Source organism: Rhincodon typus, chromosome 22 (genome assembly GCF_021869965.1).
Source record: "Rhincodon typus isolate 14 chromosome 22, sRhiTyp1.1, whole genome shotgun sequence".
Classification (NCBI taxonomy): domain Eukaryota; kingdom Metazoa; phylum Chordata; class Chondrichthyes; order Orectolobiformes; family Rhincodontidae; genus Rhincodon; species Rhincodon typus.
Genome location: NC_063353.1, coordinates 18,145,587 through 18,165,285, shown reverse-complemented (window position 1 = coordinate 18,165,285; position 19,699 = coordinate 18,145,587). Strand labels below are relative to the sequence as shown.

At 40.7% G+C, this 19,699-nt stretch overlaps 1 protein-coding gene across 2 annotated transcripts in view; it reads left to right on the top strand.

The window, feature by feature from the left end:
- LOC109915583 (cAMP-dependent protein kinase type II-beta regulatory subunit-like) overlaps window positions 1-19,699 on the top strand; it is a 91,016-nt gene that overhangs the window by 21,691 nt on the left and 49,626 nt on the right. The gene's annotated exons all lie outside the window — the stretch shown is intronic.

The following is a 19,699-nucleotide window of genomic DNA, read 5'->3' as shown; positions in this document are numbered from 1 at the left end:
TGTTCTTAGGATTAGGATTGATTTTAATCTTGATAATTTAGTTTCTTCTTACTTTCACATATAGAACAAATGTATAAGCTACAAAGAATGAAATGGTTAAAGTTGATTATTCCTAAGATACTTTTGGGTTTAATGTGTCAGAATACAATTTAGCTGAAAGTGCAGGTTGTATGATATGTTTCTATTGTACCAGTGTTCTATTTTTGTGACTGCATTGTGAAACGCGATAGCTAAGGCAGTCTTCAAATAGGAAGTAGGACAGTGGAGTTCAGGATGATTAGTTACATTTTAAATGCAAAACAAATTGGCAGCTGGTATTTTTGAAGAAAATGTCTCCTTTCTGGGTGTCTTGTTCACTATAACACTTGTTATGCCATAATGAATCAGCAATGACTATTCCTAAGAGCCTAGAAATGCCTTAAATATTTCCTTAACAATTTGTTAGCTCAGTTGGCTGGCCAACTGCTTTATGATGCAGAGTGATGCCAACAGTGCAGGTTGAATTCCCGCACCGGCTGAAGTTACCATGAAGGACACTCCTTCTCAACCTCTTCTCTCTCCAAGGAGTGAGCAGCCCTTTGGTCCACTAGAACTATGGTGACTTTTAAACTTTGGCAGAAGTTGGGGAAGTTGGCACAAAGTGGAGAGGTCAAGCTTAGGATCATCTTAATCAATATGCCTAGAACCACATCATGTGTTGTGTTTACTCAGTCATCTGGGGATCTCTGCCATTTTAGCCTGCTAGGAGAAACAATTTCAAATTTTGTGGACCCTCCCTAAAATATGACCTTTCTTTCCTGCTTTTTCAAATTGAATCAATGAAGCATTTGGTTTCACATCACCCTGAAATGGGCAGAGGAGAGGTGCTTCTGCTGGAACTAAATGGGCAATATTTCCAGCCTTCCATTTGGGGGAAAAAAACACTCCTTTGCATTTCTTCCCCGATACCCAGAAAACCTGTCATGGTGTGTCCTGAGGAATTTTGTGGTGATTCTGTCATTGAAACATATTGCATTTTCAGGAACTGAGTCAGCTGACTTTGGAATTTTTTAATACATTTCGCCCAGCACAGGAGTGAGAGGTTAGAAACTAAAATTTGTTGTAAGTGCAGAAGTAGTAAAACAATCAGTTCATGTGGGATACATCAAGCTGATGGGCAGTGTCCAATAAACATGTCTTTGCTTATGCAGGCCCAGTGGATTTCCTCCTTTTAAAGGCAAAGTGAAGTTTTTTTTTTCTAGCCAGCAATTTAGAGAGAAATGAAGAGTTCAAGACAGGCTGCCAGATCACCCTGGTATCCTGCTTTCCTTCTGGTGATCAAACAGCAATTAAATTTGGAGTTCCAAAATTATATCTTTGTGTAATTCAACAAGCTCCAATTCACCCATCTTGGTGAGATGATTGGAAAGCCTTCAAGCTAATAGCGTAGCTTTACCTCCCACATCAGATTTTCCATTGCGAGGTGACAGCTTAAATAAAAGCATTGGGTCTCATTTTAGTGTAGTGTTTTTTTTAATGTTTTCCTTTGTCCAGAGCTGGCTGGAGGCAGAGAGCTCAACTCCAAGACCTTTTGTGCCAGTTTTAGTTGGAATGTCTATGGATTACGGAGGTTTCAGGAACTTCTAAAATATGAACAAGTTATCAGCCTTGGCCATTTTGAATCCAAGAAAGTTGTCCAGTTTTAAAACAAATGGAATTCAAATTGAGAATATAGAAGGGAGTGCAGCCTTCTTTAGAATTTTTTTCTCTACCCTCTGGCCATGATACAATTGAAAAGTAAACTTGGGTTGGCCAAGTGCTTTTGAGGCGTTAAACAGTTTTGTGAACTGTGTGTGATTTTATTCACTCTTGGGGCATGGGCATCACTGGCTGGCCAGCAATTATTGCCCATCCCAGTGCCTCCTTGAACTGCTGCACTCCAAATGCTGTAGATTGTCCCACAATACCCTTAGGGAGGCAATTCCAGGATTTAGATACAGCGACAGTGAAGGAATGGCAATATGTTTCCAAGTGAGAATAGTTAATGGCTTGGAGGGGAACTCCCAGATGGTGTTCCCATGTATCTGCTGCCTTATCCTTCAAGATGGAAGTGGTTGTGGGTTTGGAAGGTGCTGTCTATGGACCTTCGGTGAATTACATAGAACGTAAAACAGTACAGCACAGTACAGGCCCTTCGGCCCATGATGTTGTGCCGACCTATTATTCTACTAAGGTCAGTCTACCCTGCATACCCGACATTTTACTATCCTCCATGTGCCTATCCTAGAGTTGCTTAAATGTCCCTGAAGTATCTGACTCCACTACCACTGCCGGCAGTGCATTCCACATGCCCACCACTCTCTGTGTGAAGAACCTACCTCTGACGTCTCCCCTACACCTTCCTCCAATCACCTTAAAATTATGCCCCCTCATAATAGTCATTTCCGCCCTGGGAAAAAGTGTCTGACTATCCACTCTATCTATGCCTCTCATCAGCTTGTACTCAAATTTGCTGCAGTGCACCTTGTAAATGGTACACACTGTGTTGTTGAGCACCAGTGGGGGACAAAGTGGATGTTGTGCCAATCAAGTGAGCTGCTTTGGTGGTGTCAAGCTTCTTGAGTGTTGCTGAAGCTGCACCCATCCAGGTAAATGAGAAGTATTCCGTCACACACTCCTGACTTGTGCCTTGTGATGCAAGGCTTTGGGGAGTCAGGAGTGAGTTATTGGCCATGGTATTCTTAGCCTCTGACCTGCTCTTAAAGACAATCTTCATGTGGGGAGTCCAGGTGATTTTCTGGTCAATGGTAACCCCCAGCATGTTGATAGTGAGGGATTCAGTGATGGTAAGACCATTGAATGTCAAGGGGTAGTGGGTAGATTGGTTTTGTATAGCACGATTATTACTTGCACTTGTCAGCCCAAGCTTGCATATTGTCCAGATCTTGTTGCATTTGAACATAGACTGCTACAGTGTCTGAGGAGTCATGAATGGTGATGAACATTGTGCAATCGTTGGTGAACATCCCCACTTCTGACCTTATGATGGAGGGCAGGTCATTGATGAAGCAGCTGAAGAAGTTTGGGGCTGGGACGCTACATTGAGGAGCCCCTGCAGAGATGTCCTGGAGCTGAGAAGACTGACCTCCAACAACCATGATCATTTTCTTATGTGCCAGGTATGACTCCAACCACTGGACAGTTTGGCCTTGAAACCCTTTTGTGGCATTGAGGAGTCCTGGCAAAACTCGAATGACTCGGTCAAATGTGGCTTCGATGTCAAGGGCTTTCACTATCACCTCACCTCTGGAATTCAGTACCTTTTGTCCATGTTTGAACCAAGGCTGTAATGAGGTCAGGAGCTGAGTGGCCCTGACGGAACCCAAAATGGATGTCACCAAGTGCTGCTTCGTAGAACTTAATGACACCATCCACCAGCTTTGATGGACTGGCCATGTTAAATCGGGTTTATGGGGATAGTGTGGGTCTGTGTGGGATGCTCTTCAGAGGGTTGGTGCTGATTCGATGGGCTGGCCTTTTTCTGCACTGTAGAGATTCCGTGATTTCTTACCTGAGCCAGAAGGATTTGACTGACAATCAGCAATGATTTCATGGTCATCAGTACATTCTTAATTCTATATTTTTATTTTATCTGCCGTGGTGGAATTTGAACCGGGATCATGAGTCACTGGGCCATTGCCTTCCCATTTCTGTGCCCAATTTCTGACTGGTTTCTTTAAATGTAATGGTCATCTTACTGATTACATTTCCTACAGACTCCTGATTCATTCTTTGACATGTCAGTCTTTTGTAAGATCATCTGTTTTATGACTGCTTATTCCCTCTTCCTTCACCAACTCCACAGATTCTTACCAATGAGCAATTTGTGTGTCTGCTTAGAGCATCTGATGTCACCTCCCAGTGATTAACTATATCATCCCAAATGGTACATCTCAGAAAGTCAAAGCAACAACAGAATCTAATTCCAAAGTAATATATGTAAATGTATACACATCCTATAGGCATGTTACAATATTACGAAACCAAAATATTTTTCCTTTTGCCTCAAAGCATGTTAGCCTAAGTCTTTACATTTGTCTGAATCATTGAAATACCGACAAAATTATGAACCAATAACATTAGTTTTAACCTAGACCATATGGCTTTCTTCCTTACCAAAAAGTTTCTTCTTCTATTGCTAACCGTAATCAAACAGAATATAACTTAATTCCTCCTTTTAATCTGGTTAAAATGATTAATTATTGGAGGATGGCTCAATTCTACAACTGGAGAGGGAGAGATGAGGATAAAGGATGGAAAGAAACCTGGGAAAATGAGTGGAACTGTTGAAGCAGCTGAACAGATGGATGTGATGTTGATGACTCAATTCATCAGCTGTTTCTGCTTGGAACCTTAAGTGGTGAGAGTAGAGAGCTTGCTGGAAAATATTTGGGGAAGGGATCGGCAGTAGAGAAATAAAATCTAGGGTATTGTTAGTACTTCAGAAATAATTAGGCATGATGGGAGGTTTTGACAAAAAATTATAGGTTTGGTAGATTTGTGTGTTTTCACCATTCACTTGGTAGATTGCAAAGCTAGTAGTTTCAGATCCACTCCACTTTGTGGTCCTTGCGTTGAAGGAGTGGAGGACCAAGGCTGTAGTGAAGAGATCATGAAGAACCAAAGAAGGGTTTGTTTGTTTGGTTTTTTTTTTTTGAAGAGTCTTTGGAACAAGGGGAAGAGGTCCAGTTGATGATGCTTTGCAAGTTGTTCCGTGGTGGTGAAGATACATGATCCATTGTACAGTAGCCCCTGATATGCATACATCATCCTGCCCTCATAGAGTCTCTAGTCATCCCCCGCACTCCCATTATGGATCCAACATGAAATCAATTTCAGTTTTTACATGTTGCTTCTGGGCTTGGTCCTCCCCATTTCTTAAACCTTTTTATCCCTTGGTGACAGATGGAATACCCAATCTTGATGCACAATCTCTTGCACTCCAACCACCCTAGCAACCACTCTGCTGTTTAGTTGCTGAGCTTGTTTTGATGCATGGATTTGAGAATGCTGTATTTTTTTATCTGCTACTGTCTTCCATAAAACTTCTCAACTTAGCCAATTATGCATGCCTTTAGTCCCCTCATTGCTTTATATGTTTCATGAAGGAACCATACACATTGAAAGTTGATTTGCTCAGGTTGCTAAGCACTGAGGATATTCTGTATTCTTTATGTTTGAAATTGCAGAAGAGGAATTAATGGCAAGAATTCCAACCAATTGTTAAAGTTTTGTATGTAGCCTGTGTACATTGTGTTACGGAAACGCATTTGAAAGGGAATAAAAGTATTGACTGCCCCATATAACCACTTCACTATTAATAAACAAATCTGACTAAATGGATTGATCAGCAAAAAAAACAGAGAGAACCTTGAATTAATACCTCATCCATGAAACAGTCCCTGGCTGCTGCACCCAAATGTTGTATAAGGTTGATTCATATTTAATATTTCTTTTAAGGTGTTTATTTTTGAAAGATTGTGAAAAATTGATCTGTTTCAATTTCTGTGTGGATCTGGCCTGGTTTCAGAATAAAGTCATTGAAAAGTATGGGCATTGAAAACTATTTTTAATTTACAAAACATTTCTTGAGTCATGTGATTCGCAATAATTGTTTGTTTGTTTTGCTGGAGACTCCTAGTGGAGCTGTCAAACAGTGCTTTGGGCTTTGAAAGTGTTTGGTTATTTCGAATTAGTTGGGAAGAAGCTGCCTGAAGAGAATATAGTTTCTCAGCTCAATTCTCTTGTTTTCTGAGGCAACTTTTTCTGTGAGATCAGGATGATTGTTCTTCTGGAAGAGTGACTGAGAGAATTTTTCAATATTTTATTTCCTGAGCAGGCTGTCAGTTAAGGCCCAAAACTCAACAATATTTGTTTATTGACTTGACCACATGTATAAGAACACCAGACCAACGACTTCAGAACATTCTATACTTCATTTTTTTTCTTTTTGTTTGCCTACAAGAATGACCATTGGCCGGAAATTGTTTTACATTTTAAAGTGCAGAGAGAAATCATTTTTATTTCCGTTACCTGAATCGTAGATGTGTGTGTGTTTTGGATTATTTACAATTCAGAACAATGAGTGTCTTGGAGGCAAAGCTGTTGGTGTTCCTATGTATCTGCTGCCATCGTCATTCTATAAAGGAGTTGTCTTGGATTTGAAAGATGCTGTATAAGGAGCCTGTTAAATTTCTACAGTGTATCTTGAAGATGGTACACACTGCTGTGACAAACACAGGTTTTTTTTCCTGATACAGTCAAACTTCTTGAGTGTTGTTGGAGCTACACCCATCCAGGTAAGTGGGAGTATTCCATTACATTCCTGACTTCTGCTTTGTAGACGATGGACAGGCTTTGGGGAGCCAGGAGGAGAGTTACTCATTGAAGTATTTCTAACCTGCTCTTGTAGCCACTCTATTTATACGGTGGGTCAGTCGAGCTCTGGTCAATGGTAACCCCAAGTATGTTGATAATGAGCGATTCAGTGATGGTAACACCATTGAATGTTAAGGGGCAGTAGTTAGATAGTGATTTATGTGGCAAAGATGTTACTTGTTGCTTGTCACTTCTCGGCCCAAGCCCGGATATTGCCCATTTTGATGAGGACTGCTTCAATATCTGTGGAGTTGTGAATGGTGCTGAACATTGTGCAATCATTAGCGCATTTCCCCATTTCTGACCTTTTATGACGGAGGGAAAGTCATTGAAGCAGCTGATGATATTGGGTCACCTTCACTACCCTGAGAGACCCCCACAAGTGGCATGATACTGACATGACTGACCTCCAGCAACTGCACCTATCTTCCTATGTGCCAGGTGTGACTCAACCAGCGGAGAGTTTTTCCCCAGTTCCCATTGACTTCACGTTTGTTAGGGCTCCTTGATGTTACAATTGGTCAAATGTGACCTCTGTGTCAAGGGAAGTCAAACTCGCCTCTGCTCTGAAATTGTTTAGTCCATGCTTGAACCAAGGCTGTTATGAGGTCAGAGGTGAATGGCCCTGGTGGAACTCAAACTGATCATCGTTTAGTTCACTGTTCCTAGTGACCTTCTGAACACCTATTTTAAAAAATACCCTGACAAATGAAAGCACACATCTATTCTCCCTCTACTTTACTTTAACATCAAAATGACAGATTATACATTTTTGTCACAAACTATGGGCACACTTGAAGTTTCCCAACTTGAGAGGGTTCAGAAAAGATTTAGAAGGATGTTGCCAGGGTTTGAGGGTTTGAGTTATAGGGAGAGGCTGAATAGGCTGGGGCTATTTTCCCTGGAGCATCGGAGGCTGAGGGGTGACCTTATAGAGGTTTATAAAATCATGAGGGGCTTAGATAAGGTGCTCAAAACTAGAGGGGTATAGGCTTCAGGTGAGATAGGAAAAATATAAAAGGGGTCTAAGGGGCAACCTTTTCACATAGAGGGTGTTGCATGTATGAAATGAGCTGCCAGAGGAAGTGATGGAGGCTGGTACAATTACAACATTTAAAAGGCATCTGGATGGGCACATGAATAGGAAGGGTTTTGAGGGATATGGGGCAATTGCTGGCAAAGAGGACTGGACGAATTAAGGCTATCTGGTCAGGAAGGACAAGTTGGACCAAAGGGTCTATTTCTGTGCTGTGCAGCTCTATGACTATATGACAGCTAACAAACCATGAACAGTAGCAGAGATGTAGATAGAGCTGCTGTTCACTTGAAAGCCGTCAATGAAGGAAAGGATGAAATTCATAGAATCATCATAGAATCCCTACAGCGCGGAACAGGCCATTCAGCCCTACAAGTCCACACCGCCCCTCTGAAGAGTATCCCATCCAGACCCATTCCCCTACCCCTGCATTTCCCATGTCTAACCCACCTAACTTAAACATCCCTGGGCAATATGAGCAATTCAGCATGGCCTATCAACCTAGCCTGCACATCTTTAGACTGTGGGAGGAAACCGGAGCACCTGGAGGAAACCTACAGACAGTCACCTTAGAATGGAATTGAACCTGGGTCCCTGGTGCTGTGAGGCAGCAGTGCTGACCACTGAGCCACCGTGCTGCCCAAAAATTTAACGTATACTTTATTAATGAGCAACTATTGTAGTGGGATTAAAAACTATAATCACGAAAGTTAAGTGGTATTTTTATTGTTGGGAATTCAGTTTTCTCAGTGGAGCCTTTAAATGTAGACCACAGTGCTCATTTGAGGTGAGTAATTAAAATGGGCATGTGGTGTTGGAATTCACTTGAAGCATCAGCATGCAAAGGCATCCAGAACAACGATGGAAATGTTGAGACATTGTTTTGGCTCTGATGTTAAAATCAATTTAAATGAGATGAACCATATTTTCAAATGTAATGTTTTGATCATGATCTGAGGAAATTTCAAATTTGCTACATTGTTTAAAATTGATTTTTAAATGATTTTTGGAAGAAATGTTGGGGTAACTAGTTTTCATTTTGTCCAGAATAGTAAATCTGTTGCATTAAAACTCCATAAAATTTGCTGTAAATACTCCTACATATGGCATTTAAAGATGAGGATAATTTCTTTTCAGCAAAGGTTTAACTGCTGGTTATTTCATTACTGATCCAAGTGTCATTTTAGTTCTAAGATGCTGAAAAGTTGTATATTTAATGGGGATATATTTGAAATGAATTTGGCCATCCATGCAAAATGAGGACACTATTTATTTAGGAACTGTTTTTACAGTTTTAAAAACCAAGCCTCGGTTTACTTTTGGATATGATGATACTGTGCCTTTAAGATGTTGTTATTTTGTCCTGGTTTTTGTTTTGAAGAGAGGTTGTAAGGTAGAGGTACCAAGTAATCTACCAAAGCCACTAGGGTAAACAGCTTGTGTACCCTTGGGGTTTTTTTTTTAAGTTGGAACAATAGAAGCTGCCTGGCTGGGTGTGGCCTATTCTTACAGACAAAGATTTCTACCTTTTTTTTCCACTCATCGATTTAGCTTGGAGCAGTTGCTGTTGTGGGCTTGAAGAAGTGGAAGCTAGTTTTCCCTGTCTCGATTACAGCCAAAAGCTAGGGGTTCTCTTCTTAGGCTACTAGATTGCATATGAGGCAAAATCTATTTTTCTGAATTAGCCTTTTAGTCAAAGGGTGTGTTTATGGGATGTTACTATATTAGAACAGCTAATTAGCAATAGTTACTGTATCTATTGTTCTGTTGAGTTTTCCAGTAGAGTTAAGTTATTCTAAATTCCTTTTACTTTGGTTTTATTTGAACTATAGGGATTTAAATAAATTGTGTTTAGCTTAACGCCGAGTAGTTTGATCAGTTGCTTTGCATCTGGAACACGGCACTTTTTATGTTTGCCTTAAAAATAAGAAAAAATTTGGGTCTAGGCTCCCTTCTTAAAATATTCTGAGGGGTTCTGGTCCAGTCCATAAAACTGGCAAGTGTATAAATCAAAAGCCCTCTTTACCCAACTTTACCGAAACTTGAACTTCACTGTGTTCAAGCTATTGATGCTTCATTCATATAATCAGTAAGTAGCTACACCCACAAAATTCAACACCAGCGCACCCCATGTCTGTCTGTCTCTCTCTCTCCCCCTCCCTCTTTTTCTCTCTCTCTCTTTCTTTCTTTTTCTCTTTTTCTCTCTCTTTTATCCCTCTCTCTCTTTTTCTCTCTTTTTTTTCTCTCTCTCTCTCGGATTTAAAAAAAATTTAAACGTAATTATGAAGATAGCTTTGATCTAATGTAACCTGATAACATTTCTCTATCTCATGACCTTCTATTGAACAGCTGAGGATCTCTTACCCACTGCGACTGTAGGAATTAAACTGCTGATTGACATCAATTAAAAGACAAATCGTATGAATGGTTGAATACCCACTGGTTTAGATGGCACTCACTGAAGGTAAAGCATAGGGGGATATGGAACTGACAGAGAGGTTGTCAGTAAATGCAGAATCATCTTATGTTGTTTATGAAGTATAGTCATTCCAGCATAGCAACATGTTATTTTGCGCTAATAATGGGCTGAATTTTAAAGTGAGCTTTTTATTACACTATAAAATTCATTTCAAAATAGTCAACGTTTTGCTATTTATTTTATACTAAATGTGGAAAATATCAGAAATTTAAAGAAATTTTTAAAAAGGTAAACTTTTAGCCTATAGTTAGGGACTGTGTGGAGCTTTGTTTGCCCTAATATCAGTGACGTGAAAGCCATGAAGACGCAGCACTGTAGATTGTTTTTATTTATCCATGGAACACAGGTCTGTCATGCCTGAGCTGGATGCCTGCAAGGAGCTTTTTAACTTGATGCCACTCTCTCAAAATGCTCTTTTCCCTTGGCTTATGAGTCTACAACTAGGGAGCCTTATCTCTGGATGAAGGATCACACGTTTAAAACTGTGATGAGGAGAAATTTCTTGAGGGTTGTGAATCTTTGGAATTCTGTATCCAAGGGGGCACAGACTGCTCAATCATTGAATATTTTTAAGACTGAGATTGATCAGGATTAGGACACGAAAGGATTGAAGGATATGGGTGAGGAAAGGTTGGAAAAGCAGAGGTGAGGTTTAAAATCAGCAGTGATAGTGAATGGCAGAGGAGGCTCAATGCACCTTAGGACTTGTTATAACTCTGGCTATAACTTTAGGTTCTATCTTTTTGCTGGTAGCATACTGCATGCTGTACAAACGTCATGTTGGAGAACCTCAGCCAGTGTGGCAGCATCTGTGGAGAAAGAAACAGAGTTAATGTTTTGTGTCCAGAATGCATCTTACCAAGAATGACTGACTGACTGTCGTGGTCACCCTGTTCCCACAACTTATCCAACTTGTTTTTCTGTCCTCTCCCACTTAGCAACCCTATTGCTCCCCCACCCACCCCAAACTTAGCCAGCCGGATTCCCTCCCTTCTACACTTACCTTGCGTGTTCGTCTTTTTTCTGTAGAAATGTGTTTTCAAGAAGCTTTGGGACATTTCTCTTTACTAACTGGAATATGACAGCTAGGGCTGTAAAAAGTGAGTGTGCTGATTTTCTGAATATTCCTCTGCTCAGTTGGTTCTGAAGGATCCTCCATCAGAAGATTACTCAGAAAAATCGGAGAAAAATGTAACTTTTTTTTGTCTGATCAAGATCAGAAGTAGGTTTTCTGATCCTGATTGGAAGATTTGGACCATTTTATTGTATTCAATGCCTTTAAATATAAAATAAAATATCCTCTTTAAAAAGCAAAACACTGTAGATGCTGAAAAACAAAGTGCTTAAAATAATCTTCAGGACAGGTGGTTAAGGAGAACCAGACTGCAATGCTCCTTAACATTTAACTTTACGATATCCGCTATTTCTTTAGTGATCTGAGGTTGCTTAAGTAGGTAGATTGAAGCTTTCCGTCTTATGCCATTTATATTTTGAAGGGATGTTATATTTGTCACCAGGCAGTCCTCTGGTAATTTTTCTTTCTACAAAGCTGTGGTACATTCTATAGTCTGAGCCATTCTGTTTCATTCAGAAGCTTCCCTCTGTGATCAAGCATAAGACTATTACAAATAGGATCTGGTCTAAACCATTCGGTCCCTCTAGCCTGCTCTACCAATCAGTATGATCACGGCTGATCTGACATTCCTCACATCCACTTTCCTGCACTGTCCCTGTAACTCTCCATTCCCTGCTGATCAACAATCTATCTCAGCCTTAAATATACACACGGACTCTACCCCTAACAGCTCTCTGAGGCAAGAAGTTTCAAAGACACACAACCCCCAGAGAAGGTTATAGAGAATATGCCTAATTATTCTGTAAAAATATGTTGCTCCAAGCTTAGTTCTTTCACATGGATTGTCATGCAGTTGCATATGGGAGGAGATTGTGGCTGTAAGTGCTATTTTTTTTTTTTGAGATTTTTTTCAGTGCTGGAGCTGATTTCCTCACTTTCTTGGAGCAGTAATTTCTTTTATTTTAATACAAGTTTTGCATTGTTTTGGAACTTTAAAAAAAAAATCAAAAACAGCAGTACTTTACATGGAGCAAAAGAGAGCAGGGGACAAAGTTTCAGGAGAATGACCATGTGGTAAGGTCGGAGACTGAAGAATTCCAAACGGCCATAGAGATCAACAAGCTGACTGACGGTGAAATTACAAACATCTCTGGAGATTGGTTGAAAAAAACAAAGTGTGCATTTTCACAGCTGACCCTTGGGAGATTTAATACCAGAATTGCACACTGCAGCTGGGAGAGATCTGTGATGACGTCAGAGTCTGATCAGCTAAGTGTTTGATTTTAAGGCTTATAAAACTTAGAAATTTTAATCTGTTTTTTATTTGGTAAATCTGTAATAGAGAGTAGAGTGAGTTTTTTTCATGTTTCACTGAGGTCTATATCTTGATTGAATTTTGAAATAAAAAAAACAACTTTATGTATGTTTGAGCAGGAAGATTTTGCTAACGCTGAGTTTTTGAGCAAAGTGTGTTGTGTTTGTGTTTAAGTATTTTCTGGGTCTGTAGATTACTAAAAGCCATCACTGTCCTTTTAACAGAGTGATGTGCTCTTGCTGTTGGATGAAGGAGATTGGGGAGCATTTCCATGTTCCTGGGGACTACGTCTGCAAGGAGTATGTTTGGTTGCAAATCTTATTGGATCCCATGGAGCTGCTGCAGTTAGAGGCAATGAGGAATTTCCAGCAGCTAGGGGGTGTAATGGATGGCCGTTTCAGGAAGGTAGAAAAACTGCAGATACAGTCAGCATGACCTCACTCTGGGTTCCCCTTGCTCACGAGGAAACAAGGTTGTGCCAGCAATGACCCAAAAAGAGGGAAGAAAATACCTTGTTGCCTCCGTCTGCTCCCTACCACCCCCACCCCAGAAGTCTCCTGTCAGGACACTTCAGAGGTGCCTGGGCAACCACCGCCACCTCCAACCTGCCTGCCTCGACACTATTGGAGTTCAAGTCGGGGAGGGTGAACCTTAGTTCATCTAGGCCCTCCAAACACAAATGCCTGTGGAGTCTCCCACCCAGAACACTAAGACAACAGGTTCTACTATAGGGCAGGCTGCCCTCTACTGCAGTAGTAGCCACCAGGACTGCACCTAGAAGTAGTGGGAGAGAAAGGAAAAGGAAGACCCTTTTATTAGGGCACATAGGTAACTCCTCGTTATCACATTTGTCATATATGCTCATTTCTTTCATTAGCTGTTTGAGTGGATATTATTCTTGTGAGCCGTCCTTCGAGCTCCATAATGGCCTAATCCAGTCTGAGTGATAGCTGTGATTCTAATGTGAAGCTTTTTCAGGATTGAAGGAGGGAGCATCAAATGTTGCAAAGGCTTCTATTTTGTTGTAACTTTTTAACTAAACAGCATGAACTACACAGAAGATTCCAGTGTTAAACTGAATTTGCAGTTGGCATTAGGGAATGCTGGCCTCAGCTGCATCGAAACAACATTTGCAGTCGGTGAAAGATGTCTTCACACAACTCGGTGCTACTGAATGACGTTCGCAAAGAAGTCCTGTGTGTTGCTTTGGTTGATGGTGCTGTGCTCTAGGATGCTGAAGATGCTGTTTTGTCTGAAGAATGTCTTTGTGTTCACACTCGGCACAACACTGTGGCACTCCTGGATCTTTTTCATCCATCTCATAGCCTCGTTGCATACAGAATCAAACTAGTTCCTCACGAATGGGTTCATTTTAGTAGGCACAGCAGAACTGAATAACATCCTCTGAATATTCAGACATGAACCACTTCAGTGTGCTACTCAAGCCTTTTGATACACACACATACAGAAACAGAATGGACATGTCAGCAGTAATGAGGACCTCCAACATATAAATGAGGAGAGTTTAGGTACTAATGACACATGCAAATAGGCCTGTTGCCACTCACTAGCAAGATGCTTATCTCACCATTCGGAATTTGGATGCAAAATCAGACCTTTTTTTTTTTTTCCTCTCATTTTCTGATCTTGCCATATTTTATTAACTGATTAGCCATTGCCCATGCCAGCCACAGGTTGGGAAAATAATGCCCAAAGTAACAGTTACATGGCATGCCACAAATATTCCCATGTACAGCCATTCTCTCCTTGGCAAATGTCTGGGGAAAAGGTGCAGTCGGATTGGGAGGTGTTCAGCTGAAATCTGATGCCACAAACCTGACACCAAGCTATTTTCCAAAGTTAAGTTTATGCTGCCTGCCATTTCCCAGTGGGCACCCAATTATTTCTAACAACTGGACCTGTTCACGTCCTGGTCCTGCGCTGAATGGGATTTTCTGACAGCACTTCAGATGGCTCACATGGACAGTCCAAGCTGGTGTCGTGGGACTCCAAGCAGGAAGTGAATGGTGAAGGGCCTGAAAAATAGCGCGGGATACTCCTATCCCAGTCTCTGAAGCTATACGTCCAGCATCATGGTCTTGAAAGTGTGGCTATTATAAATTTTAGAAAAGCTTACTTGGCCTTCTCTTTTCCTGTTTCCCATCCTCGGCTGGTGTGGCTGCCAGTCAGTAAGTGAGGTCATCCATTTTGGTAGGAATAACAGCAAAATGGACTATGTTTTAAATGGTAAAAAGTTGCAGCACGCTGCTGTGCAAAGGGACTTGGGTGTCCTTGTGCATGAATTGCTAAAAGTAGGATTGCAGGTGCAGCAGGTAATTAAAAAGGCAAATGGAATTTTGTCTGTCATTGCTAGAGGGATGGAGTTTAAAAACACGGAGGCTGTATAAGGCCCTGGTGAGGCCACACCTGCAGTACTGTGTGCAGTTTTAGTCTCCTTACTTGAACGGATATACTAGCACTGGAGGAGGTGCAGAGGAGATTCACTCGGTTGATTCCAGAGTTGAGAGGGTTGGATTATGAGGAGAGACTGAGTAGGCTTGGATTATACTCATTGGAATTCAGAAGAATAAGGGGAGATCTTATAGAAACATATAAGATTATGAAGGGAATAGATAAAGTGGAGGCAGGGAGGTTGTTTCCGCTAGCAGGTGAAGCTAGGACTAGAGGGCATAGCCTCAAAATAAAGGGAAGCAGATCAGGACTGAGGTCAGGAGGAACTTCTTCACCCAAAGGGTTGTGAATCTGTGGAATTCCCTGCCCAGTGAAGCGGTTGAAGCTACCTCGCTGAATGTTTTTAAGGCAAGGCTAGATAAATTTTTGAACAGTAAAGGAATTAAGGGTTATGGTGAACGGGCGGGTAAGTGGAGCTGAGTCTCAAAAAGATCAACCATGACCTTATTAAATGGCGGGGCAGGCTCGAGGGGCCAGATGGCCTACTCCTGTTCCTAGTTCTTATGTTCTTATGTTTGAGGGCCACTCATTGGCCTGTGAGCATTGGGAGCACCTACCCTGCTGCTCCTGATTTAATGGTACGCCTACTTCAGTATCTTTTAGTTGACTGTGACTTTCAAAGTTGTGATGAGCTTGTCGAAACAACCCTTTTCAGAGTTGGGACCCAAAACTAGCTTCCCTGTCCAGTCCCCAATCCCTGATTTGAAAATCTAGTGGAATAGATGGGTGATTGGGATGGAAAAGACTGCATCTTTAATTGGGATAAATGAATTTGCTTGATGGCAGAGAGGGATACATGAAAGAGATGTCAAATGTTGGTACATCTTTTTCTGAACTTACAAAAACATTTAAGTGAATTGAATATATTTTTAAAAAAACTTCAGTTTACAATCTACACACTAATAAAATGGTGACTTCATTAATTGATTAGCAACGTGATGTTAATACTGTGCATTTGGATGGTTTACTTAAACTTGACAGCAATCTGGATGGGGTCATTTTAAACCAAACCATTCTTTCAGGTTGATAGCCACATTATGAAATGTTTAGCTTTTGGCATATTACTTGTACACTTATTCAATACAAGTAAAGTTAAAATTGTAGGAGTTAGAAAGATGAGATTAAAAACAAAATGACATTGCATACAAATGCAAAATGGCATATTTCATCATGAGTTATCTTGAAGGTCAGGGTCAGATTTCTTATTTGCATCTCAAAATAGATGCAAAGCTCATGTAGTCAAAATTGAATGAATGGGAAATTACTGGTGAAGGTATCATACAGAATTTGTAAATCACCTTGGATTTTTCACTTTATAAACAAATAGGATACATCTTTGTTATTTCCATCAATTAGCTTTTAACTTCATCGTAGTCAGTTTCAGTTTGTATTGCAACTGAAGAGATTTGTTAAATTATCTTCGGCGTTGTTTATATTATTTCCTTGTTGGGGAAACGTCTGCAACTAAGTGAAACTTCTGTTTAGTAGGTTTCACTATTGATAATATACAATTCTTTTGAGTTACAGTTTGAAAACTGCAGTAGCATTTCTAAGCAACAGCAATGAGCCTAGTGTGTTTTGTTGTATGGTGTGTTGAAAAACAGTCATTGTTTTTCTAGTAAAAGTAAAGGTTGTTAATTACATGGAGTGAAATAGTTTGTTTTCTGTCATTTTTCTGGGTGGTATTATAAATTTGGTATATGCTAGAGATATTTCTGGGGTTTCCCAACTTTTCTTTTTCAGTTGATGTAATAGTGCTTTCAGAACCATGTACCATCACACTGCATATATGTTCATAGAATCCCTACAGTGTGGAAGCAGGCCATTCAACCCATCAAGTTCACACTAACCCTTCGAAGAGCATCCAGACCCATCCCCTACCCTATTCTTGTAACCCTGGATGTACCATGGTTAATCCACCTAATCTGCTATTTTTGGGCTGTGGTAGGAAAGTGGTGCATCTGGAGGAACCCACACAGACATGGGGAGAATGTACAAACTCCACGCAGACAGTCATCTGAGGCTGGAGTTGAACCTGGGTCCCTGGCGCCATGAGGCAGCAGTGCTAACCACCGCGCTACTGTGCCCCCCGCCTTCCCAATAGCATGGCTTAAGGAGTTGTGACCATTAATAGTTATCCTGTCTGGACTATAATTTCACATGTACATGTGATTCCCTAAACTTACAAAGGATATATTCATTTCACATGTTTTGTGAAGCAGTGCCAAATGTAAGTAAACAAGTTGTTGACTGTTACATGAACAGAAGATCTGTCATAAATCTCATCAATTTAGCTTTAATGCCAATGCACCACTTTCTCTTAAGGAGGATTTCAGTCCTTTGTTGACTTTAACTTTGGTTCGGACCAGTTCAGTATTGATTTGAAAAAAAATGTTTTTTTTGCAATATGGACAGTCATCTTAGATTGGGCCAAGCTTTCACTTTGTCAGTAAATCTTCTAGAGTTTACTTCTCAGGTCTGTACTTCTGTTATCTCTCTTGTTTCCTTATCTGGTGTTAGCCAGTAAGACAGCCAATTAAATCAGTGGCTGCTGTCTTGTGTGGCAGTGCCTCCTCAGTTTTCAATTGAATACCATCCTGAACTAATGACTCACACTTGGGCTCAAATGATGTCTGTCATCTGAAGCCACAATGATCTGCAAAAAAAAGCAATAACTTGTTTGTCTGGATGTACCATGTCCTTGAAACATTCCTTCAAGTGGACATTTCCTGTCTTTTCAAGACTGGACTGGGAAGTGTTTTTATAAGTTGAGGCCAGATGTGAATGGTGATTATCTGGAACATAACAGTCAAAATAAATTCCACTTGGTTTGCTCAATGACCCATTTTTTCACGTAATATGGGTGGACAGGAGTGGGGTGTGGGAAGAGAAACCACTCGAGCGCTCATCCCTTTAACAAGTTGCTTTTGGCGTTGCCTTGCCTTCTGGGCATCTTTTTATGACAAAGGCTGACCAACTATATTTTGATTTCCACACCCAAGTCAAGGATTTCTTCTCAGTGATTTATTCAACTTGCACGTGATTCCTCCACCGCCCCCCCCCCCCACCCCCCAATCCCAAACCTAAGTTTTTCCTCCTTTTGTTGACTGAGACAAAAAGCAATGGTCTGATGTTTATACCATGTTCAGTGACCTGTCAGTCATATCAACTGAAATGATAAGTGTCTGTACATAAAGGAGAGAAAGAATGGAAGGATCTGAACCATAGAAGGGCTCGAGTATATTTCCAGTATGGTCTAGAGAAAATGAAAATCTAGCTCTGGCATTGTGCAGATTGCACATTACTTAAAAGAAATACCGTTAAGATGGGGATGTATTTTAGCTGTTTGAGGCATCCCAGTGAATGGACACATCTGGTTACGACCTTAATGAGCTGCTAGTTGAAGCCATTTTATCAAGAAAGATTGATTAAATGCTTTAAGAGGCATCAAGAAACCATAGAGTAGTAGTTGTACAGCACAGAAACAGACCCTTCAGTCCAAATCATCCATGCTGACCAGATATCCTAAATTAATCTACTCCTATTTGCCAGCATTTGGCCCATATCCCTCTAAACCCTTCGTGTTCACATATCTATCCAGATGTCTTTTAAATGTTGTTAAATCCACCACTTCCTCTGGCAAATCATTCCATACATACACCATCCTCTGCATGAAAACGTTGCCCCTTAGGTTCCTTTAAAATACTTCCCCTCTCACATTTTAAGCCTATGCCCTCTAGTTTTGGACTCTGTTACCCTGGGAAAAAGACCGTGGCTATTTAACTTAACCATGTCCCTCATGATTTTATAAATCTCTATAAGGTCGCCACTTAGCCTCCGATGTTCCATGGAAAGTAGTTCCAGCCTCTCCCTTTAGCTCAAACAGTCCAAGTCCGGCAACATTCTTGTATATCATTTCTGAGCCCTTTCAAGTGTAACAACATCTTTCCTACAGTAGGGAGACCTAAACTGAAACATTTTGGAAATGATTCAAAGGCTTTTTCTTCACTTTCCTCCTATGTGTGCGTAAAATTTTGTGGGAAACAACAGACCTCCGTTTTAAATTCAAGTTGCTTTGGAGGCTTCATATTAAATAATTTTTTGAGAAATCGTACTTTTGAAGAATTATGGATTTATTTCAAATCCTGTGGATGCCTGCATTGTTTTTAAAGATGTCCATCAAAGTGCAGATTGCAATTTTTTTCAATACGTGCTTCTGGGAAATCACATGACTTCAGCCAATTGCTAGGATTTGTTTCTTAGAAGTCACCTGCCTGGGTTTGTGGCTGTCACTTTGGATATTATTTGGACATCAATTGCTGGGGGTGGGAATGCCTGCTGTGGGGACAAAGCTGCCCAGTTCATCCCTGTTCTTATCTGAGACACTGTCTCCTGTTGTGCATCTGCTGTAAACCCTGATTGTGCTCTAGAGTGCCTAGAAGATTTCTTGACACTGCTTCCTCAGCAAGTCAGCTGGGACCCCAGAGACAACCGCATGTGTTCAATACCATATGTGTGCGGCAACTTAATATCCGAACATTCCACTCTTTTATCCTTTTATCCCTCCCCTTCGAGAGCTAACCATTATTGGTTCAAAATTTTTTTTGCCCCAAACTAAATTTCTGCAGATTTTTTTTCCCTCCCTTTACCTGCTCTGTATGTGTGTGTTTTAAGGTCATTTAAAGGAGTAAACATTTTTATTTCCATATTATAAGCATCTTCACTGCATAAGTTTTGTTCTCAAATAATGTTTATTAAAGAAACCTCACGTGTGGCTCTTTTTATGCTAACTATGATATTGAGAAAGCATATAGTTGACCATGCTGGAAACTGGGAAAACATTTTAAAATAACGTTGTCAACAAGGTGCAGGGCTGGATGAACACAGCAGGCCAAGCAGCATCAT